The following is a 22,194-nucleotide window of genomic DNA, read 5'->3' on the forward strand; positions in this document are numbered from 1 at the left end:
CTGCGTCGTTTGTTTGTTTGTTTGTTCTCATTGTTTGGGGGCTGTGTTTGAGTAGAGGGAGCGTTTTCAGGGCGGAGGGGAGTTGGAGCTGACACACATATTTGTATTTGCACAGTTTTATGGTCTGTAAGGACATATTGCAATATGGCCACACCGACTGTGGTGCTTTAAGACCGATAATGGACCCAAGCTGACCTCGTTCATTGATTTGCATCGCTGGGGTAGAGATGGAATGCAGTTTAAGGTGCTTCGAGTACCTCCAAATACAGAATATTCAATTGTTCGATTGTTGATATCTGTTTGACGTAAAATGAAGCTGTTTAAAATAAATAGTATTCGATATCAGGCACTGCTCTTCAAATTGATATCGAAAACTAGAAATTGGCGCCCACTGTGGGGTGTTGTAAAACTGCACTCAGCGTGAAAATAATTCTTTTCCTCACTTTTTCATTTTATCAAAAGCAAGCGACAAGACGCAAATCATTTATCAACAATCGAAGCTCTCTGCGGTTTGAGACTTGTGCAAATCCAGCAACATCCATTTCTACTTTTAGAAACACAAACTCATGGCCTTGCCTACTTACAGACTCCTCGATAGTTGCCGCTGCGTCTCCTCTAGTTGCCTCTCTCCCGCAGTCTTTAAGCGTCAGTTGGACAATTCGGGGCCACCAGAGACCCGGAGACTCAGAGGAAACAAAACATGGAGCGGAACGACAGCACGGAATCGAAGCGGAAGCGAAAACGCAAACGTTAACGAAATCGAGTCCAAAGTCAGGGGATAGCCAGCTGGCAGGTTGGTGAAATGGCCGAAGCACAGCCTCTGCGTTGGAGTTCATGAGGGCCGCATGCCCGTCCAGTGGACGGGCGTGTCCCTGCTGAACGAATGCGCCTTCTTTCCGCCCTGGCCGGAGCTGGAGGTCAGCGTGATGGTCAGCACAAAAACGCTGGCGCACACCAGGCACAACAGGACCGTGGACAGGACAATGCAGACGATCCGCTTGCGCTTGCGATCCGCCGCCTCATCCTCGTCGGTGTCATCGCTCAGCGACTTCTTCTTCAGTTTGTGGGAGCCTCCGGTCACTGACCCCTTCCGTCCGGCAGCCAGTTTGTGGTGAAAGGGCCTCAGCACCTGGGCCGCAAATGCGGCATCGCTCAGCTCGTGGTCGTACGTTAGCGAGGATTTCCTCTCGAAGCTGGGTCGCTTCTCCTCCAGGAAGGCAGCCGCTGCCGCCGAAGCGGAAATGGGTCGAGGACTCCTCTTGATTTCCTCGATGCTGGACCCAGGCACAACTGTGGATAGCGGGCGACTGTTGCGTCGGTGGGGCGAGCTCAGCTCGAAGTCGTCGCCCGCCTGCGGACCGCTGCCAGCACTGGCGTCTCCGATGAAGCTCTTGGACTTCTTGGAGGCGCTCAGTGTCTCCCGATAGCTACGGAGTCGTACGCTGGCGCTGTGCAGGGCCTTGGCCTGCTTCACACTGGCACTGGCGTTGGTGCCTTGGAAAGCCGCTGCTGCTGCCAGAACACCTGGCCGGTGGACGGCTAGCTCTTCCAGATTGCTGGGCGACAGGTAGAGCGACCGCCCGTGCTGGGCGCCCCGCTTGAAGTGGTACGCTGCACTGGCTGCGGCCGCCGCGCTGTGGAGCTGCAGTCCATGTCCGCCCGCTGCTGCGGCTGCCGCTGCCGCAGAGGTCGATGGTCGTCCGTCTAGCTCCAAACTGTGCGTGCTAACTTGGCGGGTGTGTGGGTGGTGTGAGTCCCGCTTCTGCTTGATGCTATTTGCTGCTGAAGGCGGGTGGGTGGCACTGTGACCGGCGGCTGCATCCTCGAAGGATCCCGCTCCGGAGCTCTTGCGCAATCGCTGCACGGCCACGGCAGCGGCGGTGATCTCCGCAAGGCCGAGCTCCTCCATCTTGGTGTGACTGTTGCTGCGCGAACGCGTGTCCACGAACAGCTCATTCTCCAGCGACAGATTGGTGGGTGCCGCAAAGAGGTTCCGTCCGTTCATCGGCTCCATGAGGTCATCGTTCAGCGAGGGATGTCGGATCTGCGATTCCACCACCGAGTCCGGCTTCACACTGGGCCTCCGACCCGGATCGTTGAACGATCGGTGCGAGCGACAGCCCCGTCGGCTGGGCGACGGTGAGCGGGATATCTCTTTGGCACCGCCCGGCGGACCGGGCATTAGGAAGTTGCCCCTCACCGAACTGGTGCGACGACTGGAGGTCGCCGAGCCGGCTGCTACGGCCAGCTGGATTTGGTCCAGGGCGGCGGGATCCTGTTGCGCGTGGAAGGAATGCGTTTTCTTCATCTGAAAATTGGTAGACGGATGGACGTCAATGGTGTCGGATCGCCGGAACAGGTTCTTCTTCAGCGGATGCATAGGGCGCTGATGCGGGGCCACCGTCGGATTGGGCATATCGTCCACGTCGATGAACTGAATGGGCGATGTGCTCCCGCCCAACGATCGCCCCATACCCATGCCCATGCCCACGCCCACGCCCAAGCTGCCCACACCGACACCATCGCCCAGGCTGCTGCTGCTGCTGACCAGGTAAATGTCCGGCTGCTGGCGGTGCTGCTGGCCCAGCACCGGGCTAACCGCGTGTGAGGTTGGTGAGCTCTTCGAGTGCGCATGCTGATGCGGATGCGGATGTTGAAGCTGTTGATGTGGATGCGTATGTTGTTGCGGATGTTGGCGGTGCGATAGTGAATGCTGCTGGTGGGTTGTCTGATGCCGTGCAGCAGCTGCCTGTGCGGCAAGTTGCTGAAAAGTGTGCAAGTGCAACTGATGTTGCTGTTGTTGTTGTTGGTGTTGTTGCTGGTGTTGTTGTTGCTGGTGGTGTTGTTGTTGTTGTTGTTGGAGGAGGTGATGGTGTTGCTGGCGGGCAGAAAGGGCTGGGGAAACGGCACCACTGCCGGTGCCACCACCGCCGCCGCCACGCTGGCTGGGATGGGATATAATATGTTGCTGTTGCTGTTGTGCTGGGATTGCTAGGGTCTGCGGGGGTAGGGCTCCGGATCGGGGATGGGGCAGGGGCGAGGCCGAGCGGTGGATCAGCGGCTTCTCACTGATGATGATGCCCTCGCCCTCCAAGTCCATCTCCATGTCCAGGTCCATGTCCATGCCCATCTCCATGCCCATTTCCATGTCCAAATCCATGTCGAGATCCCCGGAAGACGGTGCATAATTATCGATGGCCATGGACAGGGATCGGTGGATGGGCCTCAGCTTGGGCGGCTTCTTTTTGGTGGCGGGATTGTCAAAGGACGAGGTGCCCGACGTGTGCTCCTCGTCCGCCCCGCCGACGGTCAGATAAGGATCGAAGCTGTGAACGGCGACGACATGCTGGTGGTGTCGCTGCTGCTGGTGGTGCGCGTGCTGCTGCTGGTGGTGCGACGACTGCTGTTGCTGCTGGTGGTGGTGGTGCGATGACTGCTGCTGCTGCTGCTGACCACCGCTGGTGCCGCGCTCCATGCGGTAGTAGTACTGCCGGGGGTATCTATGGTAGTAATGTGCAATTGTGGTGCTGGTATGTGATTATGTGGAGTGGATCAATCGGGGAGCTATCGGGAGCTACCAGGAACCAGGAACCAGGAGGCTATTTGGGTTGGCTAGTGGGTACTTCACTCTGACCTGTCAGCCCCAGAGGTCGGTGGTTCAGCTGGCTCTTAGGGTGGTTGCACCGCCGAGTCGATTGCTGTTGCTATTGCTATTGCTATGGCTATTGCTATTGCAGGTGGTATATATTGTGGTTGCTGCGGTTTTGATCTTATTTTTACTTGTGAGGGTGCTCTTTATTGCTGTTTGGTGGTGCTGGATTGCTCTAGGTGGTGGTGCTACACGACAAACACGGACACCGATCGTGGAACGGATGTGGGGGAAGGGTACTGGTGGGGCGGGAGACACACACACACATATGTGAACGGGATGCACACACACAGAGCGAGAGTTTAAGGGCGGTGCAAGGACATTCGACAACAAGAGAGGAAAGTTGGAAAAGTACGCTTGAATTGATATTATATAACTTCTGATTTCTCGGCTGCGTTCTCGGGTTTCTCTCTGCTTGTGCGTTCGTTCTCGATTTTTATCACTGTTTCGGTGTTCTGGCTGTTTTTGGTGTTTTTTGCTTTATTTTTTGGCTGTTTCTGCTGGCTCTTTTATGGCTACTTCTCGTCTAGTGCGTGCAATTAAATTCCTTTTTGGCTTTTTGCTTTCTAGCTGCTACTGGCCACACTGTTTTATTGTCACATTGTGTACGTGCTGGTTGTTCTTGTTGTCTTTTATTCGTTGCATTTCAAATGAGTTTTTGTTGCTGCTGTTGTTGTTGTTGTTGTTATTATTGTTGTTGATGATGATAATGGTGGGACTTTGCTAGCTTTCGCTGTGCTTGTTGTACAAAATGCTCTGTTATTGATGTGGTTGTTGTGGTGTTTTTTGTTGTTTGCTAAAGTTTTAGGTTTCTGTTTCTGTTTCTATTTCTGTTTTTTGGATTTGGTTTTTGTTTTTCTTGCTTGGTTTGCTTGCTACACTCATTAAAATTGGCAAATACAAAAGCACAACTAGAAGTAAAGAGAGAGAAATTCGTAAAAAACGTATTAGCAAGCTGGGGGCTGTGGGGGGTGGTGGGTGGTGGATGGTGGCTAGTGGGTGTTGGGTGGTTTATGGTGATGTCGTGTGTTGTTTGTGCCATGTGCAAAGTAAGTGATGGAAAACAGCCTTAGAATGTTGGAGAGAATAAGTGGTAGTAGTACACAGAAGACCGAAAGCGAATGGAATAAAAGCTAAAATGGAGAAAATGAGGAAAACAACGCCATGGATTTTCCTAATTGAGCCGAGTCAAGCTCTCATTAATGAGTCATTGCGAATGGTCCAGTGAGCCCAGGAGCTGCTTTATCCTTTCTCAAATTTTACTTAAATTTAAAAGTGCGGTCTGAGGGCCGGCAATTATAAAACTTTTTCGCAAGCAAAAGTTAAATCAGCTTAGTTTTTTGCTAGCTAGACGAAAATATTTAATATAGAGATTTTCAAAAGATTTAAGTTTGGACAATAAGTGGATTAACATAGTGTTAAATGAAGCAGTGAGAGTTTTTGCAATTGAAATTACAAAGTTAATAGTTTACCATCCTGCTTATCAAATATGCCATGGAGTCAAACAAAATGTTCTAATTTTAATTATGCTTACATGACCGGAGAAAGTTAAAAAAGTTAAGTGTTGCACGAGCAAACAGTTGTGCAACTTTTGTCAACCGCACGATTTTAGCTTGACATAGTTTTTAATGCACTCAAAAATAGATAATTAATTCAGTTTGCTTCTGCCGTTTGGGACACTCTCTTAATCGCCCCTAGAGCTTCATCGAAACTTTTTCATACATTTTTAAAACGATAATGCCTTTAGTTTTCGGCCTTGCACCGAATGGCTTTACGGCCTTTTCCGATTGCCGTCCCGTAAGTCGATCACGTAGCGGACTCGTTGTCGGGTAATGTAGCATAATCAAATTTAATCTATGGAACTGCCCTCGTAGCCGCAAATTCCCAGTTCGGGCCGCAAATTCCCACACCCCTCCGCCGTGTTCATCGGTAACTCTTTGGCCAACACAATTCATCATTCAGCTGTACCTTTGGCAGGCCACGAGCCGAGGAATTGTAGCGTTTTGCATAATTTAAAACGACACGCCACAGCCAGCCACTTCCACTTCCACTTTCACTTTGCAAAAAGGCTTTGTGGAGCAGAAGTCCTTTGCCACTGTCACTCACAGAGTTAATTTTTCAGAGCTCATTGATGGATGAGCGCGTCGGTGACATTTATGCACGATGCCCGCCTAGCCTCGCCCAAATGATACCGACTAACAGGCCGTTAAAAATTAACGCCATCATCTTGGCCTGACTTGGCCTGGTCTCACCCGGGTCCTGGGCAAGTTTCTAGCTGCGCAGCCGAGGCAACCAAAACGAGTTAAACATATTAAAATTTGCCTATGCAACCAGGCAGAGGGGCTCCAAATGCTCGGAAGACGCTAAGCATCACGTACTTTAAATATGTTTAACGCAGCTTAAGTGGAAGATACATATATATATAATATATGTGCGTGTAGGGCTCACTTCCACTTCCACTGTAACCATGTGGCACTGTCAATGGCAACGCCTGTTACTGGCATTATATCACAAGTTGGAGGCAACTGGGGCCAGGTGGGCGTGGCTCTGGTTGCCTGCCGCCTATCGGGTGTCTCAGGCGCTGGCTTTGTGCAGCGACACTTGCCACATTTCTCTTTCGAGGTCTTTTGTGTCACATTTTTGTGAGACGGATTCCTATCCGGGCCTGGATTTAATTTCAAAATCGTGTTCGGGTCAGAGGCGCAACTGTGATATGCTGCGTAATCCTAAACAGCTTCCTACACTGCTGCCATGTCGGCCGAAAGGTGAAAGATGAAGGATGACTGACTGTGGCTAGCTGCCCCATAGCATCCAATAATGAATTGGACTAAAAAGAATGAACAGATATGGCCCATGTATTACTTATATGCTTGTTCACATAAAAAACTTTCTTCAACCGGATAGAAAGTGATTCCAATTTTTGTATACCACTAGGTTAGTCCTTAAGGAAAATGTTGATGACAGGAGGATGTCTGGTTAACAAATAGAACCCATTATTATCAAGTTATTATCGCTGGGCAACCCTAACCTATTACTTCCTCCGACAGCTTATCTAAATTGTATACTTTATGCTCCTCACACTTTTCAGAGGCGCACGAGCCTATTAAGACGTCTGTTGCCACCTCTTAGGACCTGATCCCTATTAATTTCCCGTTTCTTTCGCCCAAGTTAATACGATTTGTATTCCAATCCCCCACTTCGATTCCGCACGCCCTAACTGACATAAACAATACTTAATTAACATAAAACTAACATCCCCGACCCGACGGCAACCCAATTTAAACAGCCATACGTGCGTAATTAAGCCCGCCCTTGGCGTGCCACGCCCCTCGGGCAGCGCCCATATCGCCAAGTGCTTTCCTGCCAGCTATCAGGGGGGAGTTCCATGGGAATCAGATTGGGGAGGCGGAGGAGCAGGAGGCATACGGCTGGCGTTGGCGGCTTCTGGCCGTGCTAGTGTGAAAATCAAAGGGGCATTAAACGCACGCCCACGCACTTGGTCAGGATCTGGTTGGATATTCGGTTGGCGGGGGCTGCCGCAGAAGGGGGCGTGGCAGTAAGTGCGACCAATTAATTTCGCTGGTTTCTGGTGGCTACGGTTGTCGTAAACAAGCGAAGCGATTGGCGCCCACGAAGACAACAGATGTCACTTAATGTTATTAAATCTCTGCACCGTGTTTGCCTTAAATCTTTTTTCGGCCATAAATGTATTTGCACAAGGACGCCAACTCGACGTGCGAGTGTGTGAATGTGGAAATGCTGTGTTTCCTGCTGTGACGTCGCCGTAATCCGATTAAACGACGAATATTATGCAAGGGAATGCATTCTCTGCCGGCAAAGCGATGTCCTCGAGAGCGATGAAGGAGCTGCTCCTCCAACCTCCAACCTCGAACCTCCAACATCCAACCTCCTCATCCTCCGGCACAATTAAAATTCCCTCACACATGAAAAACGGCGAGCTCGTGCTGATTTCATTTCATTCCGCAGCAGGCATTTCAGCCTCGGCAGAGTGACAAGGATAATGATCATTCTAATCGTAATCTCTTCAGATTCCATCACATTGAGAAGTGTGTTCAAGAGATTGCCCACGATTAACGTATATTTGGGAGCTCTCTAAGTGCACTGCACTGCACTTGGGCTCCATTAACAATTTGAGTGCCAGAAATAGCCGCAAGATGATTAAATAGGAATAACATTTGCCCACTTGCAACTGCAAGTTGAAGAGCCCAAACAAGCTGCACTTAGTGCAAGGCAGACATATTCCCTACCAGAATTACCTGTCTGCCTGCAACTTATTTTGCAGTGCCATAAAAGCATGCTTTTCTTTCTTTTCCGACGACGGCTTTCTGCTCGCCACGCTGGACTTTGCTGAAACAATGTGCTTCCTTTTCACAATCCATAACCAACAAATGCTTTAATGTTTTGACCAACTTCCACAGGCCAAACACATTTCGCATTTCATTCTTTTCGCAACTCAGCAGCTCCTTTTGCGTTGGGTGAAAGCGGCGCCTGCAGTTATGCAATATTATTTTAAAGAAAATTCCACTTTCACAATGCAATGCAGCAAACTCACTTCGTTGTGATTGTGTGCGCCTTCCGACTTTTCACGTTGGCTGCTGTCAGCGGCAAATGCAAAAGCCGAAGTCGAACGGAGTGGCCATCCACTGATGGGGCGTGCTGGAGTCCAGTTTAATTTGAATTGTTTGCGGAGGGCAAGCAGTTTTAGTGCTACTAAGGCTCCGGCAAGACCACGCCCTGTCCATAATCTTATTAAGTGCGCTTAGTTCCTTAATAAACAATCGTAAAAACTTCGAAGCACTGGCGAGTGCAGCAAAGAGTCCTGTATTTCAGCCACATTATTTCCGCTTATCCCCCGCCGAACGGAGAGGGCGAATCTAAACGAGAAATTACGAACTCACACACACAGAATTTAAGAACTCAACTTTTGTGACGGGCTGTGCAGAGAGAAAAACCGGATAATCTGCCTGAAATCGGGGACGAGCTGATTAGAAGCCTGACACGAACCCAAAATTACTTGTAGTCTTAAGCTCTTATGAATTAGAAGGGTGAAATGTTCCTTAGAATCAACTTAAATAAGTAATGGGTACTTCTTGTTGTAACAATGTTCGCAAAGCTCACTAAAGCATAGACGTTTTTCGCAGTGCAGTTGTAGCTGAACCAGCGCCTTCGGTGGCAAATTCAATTAAATAACTGCACAGAAAACTTTCGCAAAACACAATTCAACAAATTCTTGAATGCTTTGCTACACTTTTGACAAAATTTATACACATTCTGTCGCCGCAAAGAACATTCCACAAACTTGCTGTCGAAAGTGGGGTCCGAGAATCGAGTCCGAGCTCTACGACGGCTTCCACGGCCATCTAAGCCAGGTCTGATGAATTGTTGACCAGAAATAATATAAGTGGCCCGGAATGAGCTAAAAACTGTGGCCCGGAAACTTTATCCACTCGGATTGAAGGCTGTGGCCGGGTGAAATGAGTTTGCAGTGACCACAGAGCGGCTAGCTGAGATTTAAGTTTCGGTTGGGAATGAGGATGGTGATGGTGATGGGTTGGCATCATTTTATTTCACTTATCGCTTTTGGGCACCGCACAAACCAATCCGTAATGAAGACTCGGGCATAAAGTTTCATTTCGGAAGAGTAGCAGCCGTATGCTGGCCTAACAAAAACAGGACGAGAACAGTCGGAAAACCCAGGAAAACGCAGGGAAACCCAGCATGGCTGCAAGGAAAACGGAAGACAAACAAACTGTTCTGGCCCGGCCCGAAGGCATCCAGCTTCTTCTGGCCCTGTGTTGGACTTACGGAAACTCTTGTTTACGGCACTCGCATGTGTTTTGCTTCCCCCCCTCCCTCGGCAGATTCATAAATTCGCACGGACTCTTTCTGCCCCCCAAATTGTTGTTTAATATGTTTTGTCTATGCGTTGTGTAATTGTTTCTTAGACCAGACGAGCAACCAAACTTTTGCCAATAGGACGAGCTTGAGGTGAGAGAAAAGAGAGAAATAAGGGAAAATGTCCAAATTAATACTTTTTGCCTGGAAAGGATTTGAAAACTTTCCATTGGCTTTGTCAGGGACTTTGGCTCAAAAGTAAAAATAAAAACACCACTTCGCCCGAAGCTCCCTCTGATGTATTATAAATTCAGTCAAACAGGATTTGCCAAAGTAGATAATCCACACGATGGCTTCAAGTGCGCAATATTGAAAGTCGGGCAGGTCGTAGGACTTCATTAAATGACAGCGCATAAATAACAAAACGCAAACAAATGGCTGTCATGGCCGAAAACATACAAAAATGTACAAGAATACACATAAGTACACATAAATACAAACATATGTACATCGGGGACGTATGCGTGCCACGTATCCAAGTTCGATTGTGGCACTCTTACGCCGCAGCTCTTGTCGCCTGAAAAACTTATTCGTTGTTTGTGCTTCGTAAAATGTAACGTGACAGGGGAAATTAATTGATTTATGCTGCCAGCATCAGAGGAGACGTAATGTTATAGAAACCAACGATGCACGCAAATAAATCCATTGCTATTCCATTTGACTCTAGCCCAATATGAACGGGCACTTTCCGAAGAGCTTACCATCAACAAGGATTGCTGAATTATGCCCTCATATAATTCCAAACTCCATATAATAATCTAGTTTGGAAAATATTCAATAGCCTGGTAGTGGTTGCTGATCTTATTTCGAAATTAGTGTTGGTTAAAAACATACATACATTACATACCCTTATATGAAAGCCAAATTAAAATATCCTTTACCTGTTTGCGGTTTTAAGTTAACATTGAATCAGTAATCATTGAAATATATGGTGTTGTTGAACGCATTTAGAAACTAAGTGTTGATTAACAGCTTATATATTAAAAAATCTTTACAAAATTTAAGGAAATCTCTAGTTCTGGGTTGGTTTGCTTGAAATAAAATTTATAGTGAATCAAATGAAAGCATTTTCTCCATGTGCGACATAATTCCTAACCATAATCAGGACGCATGCCGCTACCAGTGCTACACAATTTTTCGCAATAACTCAGATGCAGCTCAGAAACTGAGAAAGCAGCTGCTGCAGTCGAAATTGGAAAATTTTGAAGGCTACGACCGCAGTGGCGGGGAAAAACCTGTGAACGTGATCTGGGTTCGTTCCTTGGACCATATTGATTCGTTTATGTTGTGTAATTTGACAAACATAAATAAATTAGGCCAGCGGAATAACGACAGAACTGGAGGACGGATATTGGCATGGCAACAGGAAACAGAACGACAGCGGCAAAGGCACATATACGTGGAAACAAAGGAAAACGCAGAGCCTGAAACAAAGGCAAACAGCAGGGAAACAGAGGACGTTTCCCAACGGAAACGGAAATCTCAGGTGTTTGCTCTGTCCTTTGTTGCTGCCTCTGGTTTCCACGCTTTCCTCGCTTTCCGCGCTTTCCGCGTTTTCCCCGCTTTCCTTTCGCCTTTGCCAGCTGCTAGCATCTAAACAGCTCCCCGGCTAATTAATCTTATTTTGGCATTTGGGCTGGGAATTTTCGCAACAGCTCTCAACATCATTTCCCAGCTGGGTTGTGGATGTATGGATGCGAGTGTGGATTGGGCCAAAGCGCGACCAGGAGCAGGAGCAGGAGAAGGCGCAGGAGCACACAACCAGCACACAAACACGCACTTAGAGTAAGCGCATTCTAAACGCTGACACTGATGCTTGACACGAATGACGTGATGAATGTCTCCAGAAGATGTTCCTCCGCTTTTGACGAATGTCTCTGGTCGGAACAGCACGCAAAACAATTTCAAGTGTCGTCGCTGCCGTTCAGGTGCTCCATCATACAGGCATGTTCATTTGTTGCTGCCCCCAGTCGTACACCTGGCCACCGACTCCACTCACCTCATCTCAATCCAAACCATCTGAAACCATCTCATCCCACCTGGACTCCCACTTCGCGAGCTTGCAGTTTGTCAACGACAGTTGCATAGAAATGGCACCGAACTAAATCGCATAAATCTCACGAGTCTACAGCAAAAGTAAAAAGTAACAAAAAACCGACTGATAGTGTCCATTCTGCACTCAATGCACAGAAGAAAATGCTTTTCTACAGAAAATTCAGAAAATATCGTTAAAATCAGAATACATACTTTGATCAGATACCAATAGTAAAATTCTGAACAAAAATCTTTGTTGTAACTGAACCTACCCGCAATCCACTTTGAAGAATTATGTATTATGTGTATAATAAAGCTTCTGTTTTATTGCCTAAGAATTTTGCAATAACTGTACACTTTTTACAGTGCACTTAGAATAGAATATACAAATGGTAGACCTGGAGTCGCAGTGAAATTATGAATAGGAAATAACTTCACCGCTTGCGCACGTTTTGTATGCGTCGACTACACCCATATCAATCCAATCAAACTACAAGGGGCGTCGCATGAATAGGATACTGTAACACATGGCGTATACGTATTATTTTTCGAGCATTTCTGACAGAGCTTCAAGCTATTTGTGCTGTTCTCCATTCGAGCATTTTTGCAATGCTCGTGCTCGTGTAAGCTGATTACAATTCAAGGATATCGTCTGCTTTATTTTTCCCATTGAGAGATTAGCACAGCTAACGCAAAAGTAAATGTGTGTGCGTGGGCATGACAAGAAATTATTGTGGAAAATGGAAAGTCAATATTGTCCCAGGGCCAGCAAAAATATAATACACAGCATTTGGCATGCAGTCATCGAAAGGGAAAAGCATTTATAGTATTTCAGTTTCCATTCGATTGGGCAAACGAATATTTTAACGTAGTGAATTGATTTTAATTGAATTTTATGCGAAAAAGACTCACATATAGTCGTTTATTTTTTTTTATTTGGACACCTCTACCTGGAAAAGTCATGTCAAAATCTTAGAATTATAAATTGCACATACGCCGAGGGCTTGGGAGCAGCAAATGCTTACCCACAGAGAAATAAGTGATTATGAACTCGAAACTTGATCGGCTTTAAACGTGCTCAATGGGATACTCAAATGGGCCATGGAAGATGCCAAATCGAGATGTGCACTCATCAACTTGGCCCCTTTCATGGCTCCTCGTTTCGTCCAAATCCGTTCCATTAATAGTCTGACAAAGGCAGCAGGACGTCCGCAATCGAAAGCGTTGGCCATTTGGAAGAGTTTACCAGAGATTCGCAGAAGGCCAGCTGCACTTTGGGTCAACGGCTGCTCGAGTGGTGTGGCAAAGTGTTTTGGGACAACGAGTTTCGCATTGCATGCCATACTCAGAGAACTGCCATCAGTCAGCTGGTCAGTCATTTCCATTAAAATTGGCAACAGTTAAGTGGGAAATAAATTAGAATTGGTAATATAAATCTAATCCCCCAACATCACCACAGCACCAAAGCAGCAAAGCAGCAAAGCACCACATGCCCATGTGCTCTTACATCCCACATCCATCCAATCTCGGCGTCAAGTTGGAAATGTAATTTGAGCTCAAATTACATTTGAGTGCGGAATTAGCACAGTTGTCAATCTGTGTCCTCTGTCCGAGTGTCCGAGTGTGTGGGGCCCAGTGTTCGTGTCCAGTGCATTGCTGCATCATATTAATGGGCCCGGCCACATTGTCCGGGGTAGCAAGTTTGCTGGCGAAACAAGCCATCCAACACCCAGCACCCAGCATCCAAAATCCTGCTGCGGCAGTAACTCGTTTACGTCCGTTGCAGGTTGGAAAATGTGAAAATTTGAAAATTCATGAATTCCTCTGTGCGAGGGATCGTGCGAGGGGTCCTGCGAGCAGGAGCTGTTTACATTCAATTTACGGCTGGGAGCAGAAAGCGATGTAGGGGCCAAGGCCTGTTTGCATCCGCACCGTAATGATTACTTTGTGGGAAAAAAGAACTGGATATGCTTGCGGTGGTCCAATCAGAGGCTACTCATTCGACACCTGCCACAAAACTCGGTCACCTGTTGGCCGAGCAAATTAATTACTCCATTTTCATTTGCGGCCATAAACAATAATTGCATATAATTAACACAGAGACAGTGGCGCTTTGGCAAAATGCAAATTGATGCCATCAAGTGAAAGCCCATCATCGACAAGCCCATCGACAAATGGGAAATGAAATATTGTTGCAATTATTATACTTTCGGTCTGACGTCAGTGCAAATGCAAATGCAAAATAGCGAAGACAATCGTAGTTTTGGTATTCCCGACCCTGTTTTCCTGTTGTTTCTGCACTTTCCATGTTTCCCATGCTAATTTATGAATACAAAAGCCTGTCGCCCGTCCCTTTCACGCTTGGAATCACAGTGCGTATGCTTAACCATCCGCACACGGTGAAAATTTATGCAACAGCGAGTGAGGTGGGTGGTTTTTGGTTTGACTTTGTTCTCCGGTTTCTGGCCAACTTTAAAGAGAACCTCGGATTCATAGTTGTATCCTGTGCACGCAGTAAATAACTTTTAATCTGGCTGATTCATTGTTAAATGGCTTGTTTTGCATACATAGTTTACAATATATTTATTTTTGAAGTGAAAGGCAACACTCAAACTCGCATGTCTCAGGACATTAGAAGGATTTTCGATCTCTTAGTCCAATTAAAATGTAATTAAAAGCGTTGGTAAAGAAAATATACTTACAGCAGTAGGGCGACATTATGAATTATGAAAACCATTTTCATTTTGAAAACAAATTTATGTTGCACTTCATTTGTACTGTAATGGACTGCTGTGTATCTTTCAAAATTGTGCAATAACAATTCAAATTTACCAAAGCTTTCTGCACTTTAATTTAGAATGCGTGCACATGTAACCAACTCGGTTAATGGTAGCTGGCCAAAAACCAAGCAGCTTAAGGGCTCATCCGCCTGCTCCCGGCATTCAGGTTTCCAGAGCTCGGTCAGACTGCAAATTGCTTATGCTCTTTGCGTAATTACAAGTGCTACCGGCCACCTGAAGCTCTGCCACGCCCCTCCCTTCACTCCTCCCTTCAGGCACCCCTGCGCCCCTTTTAGCCAACAAACAGTCCGAATGTAGCTCATGTGTGACATGAGTCCACTTCGCCGGGATGGGTTCAAAGTTTGTTTTAAAAATTCACATCGCCAAATGGAATGAATATAAATTTGTAAAAATATTACATTACGCTCGGATGTCTAGGACAGCTGTGCGGAGCTCTGGAAGCTGGCTTATTACTTGCAATGAATAAATAAACATGGGATCGTGCGAACGCACAAATGTACTACACACAGGGTTCTGCGAGTGTGTCTGTGTCCATGTTTATGCCCTGCCCATTTCACGAAATGAATTCCCGGTGTGCAAACACAGCACACGTTGTCGGGCACATTGACCATGAAAGTGTCAAATTGTATTATCTTGATGCTTTCACATGTTTAATGGTAACTCGTGCCTCTAAAATATAAAAGTACTTAGAACTAATCACACGATAAGAGAAAAGTTAGCACAGTCTTCAGCAAAATGGTAACCATCAATTAGCTGGCACAAATTTAAGCATGCATTTGGGGTCAACTTAGATTTCACGCTTTCCCGAGTTCGTGAATCTTAGAGCATAAACGGAGCTTGTTTGCCGTTCCATATGCCGCCCCTCCACCTCCCTTCAATATCCTTGTGTCGCAGAGTCGCTGTTCATTTCGCAAATAGTTGACATTTTTCATTTGCATCAATTCCGCTGGCACATCTCGCTGCTTGTCTCTTTCGCAGTCTCGTTCACGGTTATGGGTATTGGAATCGACGTTCTGCCAGCGAACTTCCGCCGTAGAGCACGGCTAAATTAAAGACGTGTCTTTCACGTCCCTTTGTTTCTTGCCCGAGGGTAACACCATTTCCGGTCAGATGATTTTCACAAAAATAATCACTTCACAAGTTCAAAATACTACCGTGTATTGTGAACAGATTATTCCAATAAGCTACAGTATCTTTATCAATAAAGGAAATGTATGATGGGAAATAAGTAAAATATATACAAGTTCGCTTGGCTTTCACATAATAACAGGCCATTGCGGATAGGTGGCCTTTTCAGCTTCTTGGGACTCATTGGCAGCCTCACGCGGCCTTAACATTCCATTTCCTTTTTCATTTTCTGTCGCCGGGCATTGGAACACTGAAAAAGGGCTCTCGAAATTGGCTTTTTCCGCTAATATTCGATGCAGTTTATGGACACGCCACCTTGCCGCACTTGCAGCGTCAGAAAGCAATATATCTATTCCCGTAGTGCATTACTCTAATCATCAAAGGTGGGCTCCGCCCGTTTGGCCCCCTCCCCCTTTCAAGGCAATCTGCGAAATGGATATTCATCTCATTTTGTTTGCCCTTGCCGGCTGCTGTTTGTTCACTTGCAAAGGAAAAGGAAAAAGGCATCAGAGTGAATGCAGCCTATCGGTCTATCAGCGCATTATTGTATTAATCAATCAACTTGCAGCACTTTCTTTCCAAAGCCATTCTTGGCCAAAGGAGCACCTCTGTTCAAAGTACATATATATGTATATATGTATGTATTGGCATGCAAGGGGTAGGGGCATTTCCATCCACTTGATTTATTGCCCCGTGGGGAAGGAATGCAAACATTTGCTGGCCTCATTAAGCGAGAATTGGCAATTTAACAATTTGTGAATAATTAATATTCAATTATGCAACTGCGTGCAATGATAAAGAAAGCGTAAGCGAACGGCAAAAAATTCGAAACACAATCCATTATCCGGCGCACATGGCCGCGCTGATGGATTATTTATGTTGCGGTAATTATACAAAGGGTTCGAGGATGGGAGCTCCGGCAAAGGATCTGCTGCAGGCCTATAGCTATACAGCTACAGAAACAGCAAGAACTAGACTGTTATCGCCGACCGACCAGCTGCTGCACATTCCCACCAACACCCTCCCCTCCCTCTACTACCGTGCGTCTGGTTCTCGGCTTTTTTGCAATAACCGCAGCGGACAGCCCGCAGCACTCGGGGCCATCAATGTAGGACCGCTCCATGTGTCGCACCAAGGATTGTCGAAATATTGGCACACACACTCGCCCCAACAGAGCACACATACTTATGCGGCGCATTTAGCATCATGTGAACAAAAGCAGGTCAATACTTGTATGTTTTTGCACCGCCCACCGCCCCCTTCGATTTCCTTACCCCCCCGTCCTGTGCAAAGTGAAACGTAAAATTGTTTTTTTGTTTGTTTGCTTTCCCCTGTTTATTCTGGCGTTGTCGAGGCCCAGTTTGCTCTCGGCCGCGCAGGAAAAGGAACGGCGATAGGATAGGATAGAAGGGCAAAGTCGGATGGGATATAGGATACGGGAGGATATAGTGGCACTGACTGTGGCGACATTGGATAAATACGAAAAATACGAAAAAATCCAGAAGTGCTCAATTGAAGCATAATATTTTATCTGCTGGTCACGGCTCAAATGGTTTGCTCCATCAACTGTCAGTTTTTATGGCACCTTTTGTAAACCAAATTGCAATTATTTGGAAGTGAGTTTTGGGTAAATTCATTGATTTTCAAAATTATAAGCAATATTGAGAATTTTACTACATAGCTTAAGGAAACTGTTAAAGGCTTTGGCTTTGAACTCAAATAAAACGATTTACTAGCTAGTATGTGTTTTTTTATAGAAGTCGTTCTGCTTAAATACATTAATAATATAATAAAACTGCATATCTGTCTATGCATACAGTTAATAAAAAGCTAGTATTTATTTAGTTGAAGCTTAGTAAACTTGTTTTCCTAGTTTTCGGTGCACAAGCCTATGTGAATATCAGTTTACGACTGCCAAAACACAAATCGCTGTGGTCGTGCTCTGCGTTTTTATAGTGGAATCGAAAAATCGCAAATCAGAACGGACAAATATATAGGGGGAAATAAATTTTGGCCTCTTGTGCGCCAAGGCCAAAGTCAACAGCAGCGGCCTGCAGGATTTTAGAAGGGCGCGGCAGTTTCAGCTATAAACAACACGAGTTTCCCAGAAACCAAAACCAGACGATAACTTTGACCGGAGAGCGAAGCCGAAACCTTTTGCCTGTTTGCATTAAAAGCTTTTTAATTTGTATTCTAATTTCAATATTTGCTTGTGCTCAACAATGAAATGAAATCCTGGCAGTAGAAAAGTGAAAAAGGATAACTGGGCGGGGCAGCCTCGCATGTGCGTGTGTGCGTCTGTACGTGTGTGCCATTGTGTTTGTGTGCGTCTGAGTGCAAAATGGCGGACGAAATATGCAAATGACATTAGGCCATGTAGCATAACTTCTGGCACGTTTAGGCCGCCTCGATGGAGCGCAACCAGGATTCTGCTGGAGGGCCGGTGGCGGAAGCCTTGGATCGTTTTTTAAGTGTTCGTGGCGGAAATCTTGAGACTTTGCACCGTAAAGTAAATGAAAAAAATATGTAAGCAAACAGAGAAGGAGGAAGTTTGAGAAATCATACGTTTCAACTCACCGGGGAAAATTAAAATTAAATATGGTTACGGCTCACGTTCGTGTAAGTAAAGTTTTCTTTTACCTTTTCACTAAAGTAATTAAACAACGAAAGAAGAATTATAAATAGACAACGAAACTTTAGAAAAACGATAAAACGTTTGATAAGGAAAATAATCATGCGATTCACTAAAAAGTTATATTTTTTAAGTTTTATCCTCAGATTTACGCAAATCAAACATTCGAACAATGCAATAACACTTGTCAATTTTCCAAATGACTCTAAAGGCTGCACAAATATTTGTGATAAGAGCTAACACAGATTTTAAGAGGATTTATTCAAAATCATAGATTTTGCTTTAAAACACAGGAGGTAGTTATTGGCTTTTTGCAATACAGAGGGGCCATTTAAAGATTAAAATGTCATAATGGTAAACCAATCACCCCTATATCCCACGTAGTATTTTGGGTCGTTCTGGTTCAACTTGGAATTCGCTAATTTGAGCAAATAGTCGTTGTGCAGTCTTGCCGCCTGCAACTCTGGTGCCACGCGGCGTATACGCAATTTGGGATAGCTTGGCCCACTCGATTGTGCGAATTTTGCGCAGCGAGCTGCAAAGTTCGCAGGTTCGCAAGCAGCTGGTGTCATAGCACGGTGCGGGAAATGGATGCCGACGGGGCAGGGGCTGCGGAAAATGGTGGTAAAATGCATTTTCTATTTTTGCAGTACTGCGAGATGGACAGGGCGGATTGAAGGGTGAAGTGCAAACGGAGGCTGTCAGTGCGAACCGATGACAGATTTGCGCTGGGGGATTCTATTTCAGGAGCCGATTAGACGGCCTGTCATCGCCAGCTGAAATGAGGGCTACAACTTTGTGTCTGTCGTTCGTCGGAAATGTTGGGGCCGAAGCGAATGTCAATGATGACCGCAAATGGATGTGGCCCGGTCAATCCCAAGCTGACACATTCCCCCCCTCCTGCTCTCCATTTTGCTAAGGAACAAAGGTTCGCGAAAGGTTTGACTCCTCCTCCCAGGAGATTCCGTCAGTTCAGTGTCAGTAGCAGTACGGTTTCCGGCGGACAAATATCGGACGAGCATCCCTACTTGACGGACGGCCGAGCCGGATGTGTGAGCTCCACGCCCGGCGTCACAAGGTCCGTCTTTGAAGTCGGGACGGGACTCAAGAAGCGATTTATGCATATTAAAATAATTTTTTATTAGCCCATCTCAGTCCGTTGGCTGCCGAAAAGTTTCTCAGCCGTGGCTCCGATTACAATGGCGAACGCAAAGTTTCCGTTTGAAGATGCCATGTACTATACAATGCCCTTGTACTCGTATTTGCACTGCTCTTATTGAGTTAAAACAGTTCCGAAAGTTGAGAACAGGTCGGAGCAGGCTGATGGGGAAGGGGATGGGGATGGGATGTGAGGAACTTTGCTGACTGCTTTGGCACTTGAAGCTGACTTTCTGACTCGAATTCGCATTGTTTGACTTAAATTGCTTGTCCGGACTTTGCGCTCAAATATTGCATGCGAAAACAGACAATGCTCGTAAGTAAGTAGAAAAGTTGCGCCTTTCCACTCATTCCACCCGACTTGGTTAATTAAAAACAACTTGACTGATGCATTGTCCTGGCGTGTCAAGTCCTGCGACTTGCCAGCTGAGTCCTGGCCTGGTCAAGTTCGCGAAAGACATTAAAATGCCCCGGCGGGTAAGGGGACCCTTGCTCAATTCGCGGAGACAAAGACTTAATTGCTTTCCCCACTGCCACCCCACTCATACACACACTCTGTGGCACAAGTTAGTGGCCATTACGAACCGAGCAGCTGCATCAGCAGCCAAAGAGGCTGCAACAAATTGGGCCCTTGCCTTGAAGAATGCGCCGCTTTCTGGCCCAAATGGCGGAGAAACTGAAGCCGAAACTGAAACTGAAAAGAATGCCTCAGCCTGATGCAAATAACTTGCGAAGGCGGAAGCGCGCCAAGGCGAAACTGACAATGCACGCAAATGAAAAAGGGTGGCACGGAACGGGGAGGGAGGGTCCTGAGGTAGGAAAATGATTCCACAGAAATGTGGGCCATGGGCAACAGTTTTTGATTTGCATAAACAAAAGGATCAAGTGTGGCGAAAGTGGCTGCCCAAGTGGGCAGCTGATTGAAGATGATGCGGCTGTCTGCCTGCACACGAATCGTCATAATTCTAAGCTTTCTGGGCCAAAAATAATATTAAGGCTAATGTCCGATGCATTTGCATGAATTAATAATATGAATGAATAAGATCAAAAAATTAAATTTTAATTTTAATCAAGACTTTTCAAACACTGCGAAGTATATTTTAAAATTTATGTTTACCTTTGAACATATTAAAATGACAAGAATTAGAATTTAAACCAAGCATTTAGACAAGAAAGAAGTGCTAAACTTTACTAATATATTCAATTAATTTTATCACTAATCCTTTCAAAAATGGTTTCAGTGTACCTTTCTGGCTGCCACATGAACCGCCAAGGTCGAGATAATCCACCTGGCCAAGCAATTCCGTGTAGCCTGTGGTCTCTGCGGAATGAAAGTCGGAGGAAGGATGGAATCCAAGGGAGGCCGAAAAGGAGAAAGAGGAGGAGGAGGATGACGAGTGGGTGGGTGGGTTACTGGCCCCAGGATGTTGCACACTCAATTTCCTGCGCGCATATCGCGGTTTCGTCTGTCAACAAATGCAACAGAAGAAACAAAGGCTTAACGGGGTTGATTGTTTGCCAGCTGGAAACTCGTATTGGACCTCTTTTTCGGCCATGTCTTAAATCCCCGCTCACTGCCACGGCTCGGCTGCATTGCATCATGGACCTGCGATATTTGGAAGACAACTTAGCAGCGTTTTACCTGAAGAGTAAAGACCTATTACTCGGGCAAGGTGATAAAGATTTGTGGGGAATTGTTTTGCCAGCTGTCAGTCTGTGTCCGTGTCTGTAAGCTCTGCTATTTTTTAAGAACTCGTTCGTTATCTGTTATCCTTTGTGACCTCTTTTGAGGACTTAAAGACTGATCCTTCTCTGAAGCTGGAAACTTATTCCGGCATGTAATCTGAATGGGTTTCCCTTCGTCCCCCCGGCTGAAACTCATTTTAGTTGCAAATTTGTGCAAATTTGCTCTCGAGACAAGTTTGGTTCTCAATCGGGGCTGGAGGAAGATTGATTTTCTGGGCTGCATCGATAAGAATCAGCTGACGTCACTGACACACACACACACACCCACACTCACACACACACAACAAACACTCAAGTGCATTTATTTTTATTTCACAGCAACACACACTCTTGTACTTGGACAATGGCGGCTGTAAATATTAAGGAGTGCATATAGCGTTAGCCTTCGGTTGCGTTTCGGTCAAGGAAATGGACTGTGCCCCACTTACAAAGGACACCCCCGAAAGGACATTGTGCCCGTTTTCTATGTGCATATATAAGAGAACAAATGAGCGCACATAAATAACTATTTTTTGTGCTGCGCCCTTTGTTTCTGTTGCCTTTTTAATCACATTGCTTTGTTCGCATTCCTTGTTGCATATTGATGTCTGTCGAAAAAACCCGAAAGACGAAAAATGGCGAACAACTTTTGCATTCGCAGCACTTGACAATTTTGCACTTGAAAATGTGCGGCGTTTTTTTTTCGCCCAGCTCAAGCGCAATTTGACAGTTTTGCCTCCACTTTTTGGCCAGGCCAGCTACTGATCTGTGTCACAGTATGTGTGCGGTAAAAGCTTTCAAGCATACACGCTCGTCGGGGACAGCCAGGAGTGGGGTAGCCCCATTTCAGCGAAATGCGCTCGTTCGCTCGCTCGCTTATGTTAATTAAGCCCCCACTTAGCCCGGCGAAACTATTCGAAAGAAAACGCTGAGTGTTGCTCTCCTGCAACGGCTGGATTTTCCACCACCCAGCACTCTTCCATCCCACTCCCACTGCCACTCTCCTCACTTCACCCCACCCCATCCCACTCATCCCATTCATCTGCAGAACTTACAGACTTACATCAAACGCCGCATAGTGCTGATGACATTGCGCATACGCCACGTGGACCTGCAGCTGGCATCAGTCCGCCGCAGCTGTTGTTGATTTT

The 22,194-nt window shown here is 46.2% G+C and overlaps 1 protein-coding gene and 1 long non-coding RNA gene across 14 annotated transcripts in view; one reads left to right on the forward strand and one right to left on the reverse strand.

The window, feature by feature from the left end:
* Positions 1 to 22,194, reverse strand: part of LOC6528744 — a 71,353-nt gene that overhangs the window by 7,329 nt on the left and 41,830 nt on the right. For 4 of the 13 annotated variants that reach the window (XR_005560365.2, XR_005560366.2, XR_005560364.2 and 1 more), the window contains exon 3: positions 585 to 4,560. The exons of 6 other annotated variants lie outside the window; for them this stretch is intronic. The gene's annotated coding sequence lies outside the window, so the exon portion shown is untranslated. The remainder of the gene's footprint in view (positions 1 to 584; positions 4,561 to 22,194) is intronic. 3 more of the 13 variants (XR_005560368.2, XR_005560370.2, XR_005560369.2) reach the window with 3 other exon arrangements.
* Positions 4,560 to 17,015, forward strand: LOC26536041. Its single transcript, XR_005560373.1, has 2 exons — positions 4,560 to 10,817; positions 10,882 to 17,015. It is a non-coding gene; the product is annotated as an uncharacterized LOC26536041 (long non-coding RNA).

Source organism: Drosophila yakuba, chromosome 2L (genome assembly GCF_016746365.2).
Source record: "Drosophila yakuba strain Tai18E2 chromosome 2L, Prin_Dyak_Tai18E2_2.1, whole genome shotgun sequence".
In the NCBI taxonomy this organism is placed as follows: Eukaryota; Metazoa; Arthropoda; class Insecta; order Diptera; family Drosophilidae; genus Drosophila; species Drosophila yakuba.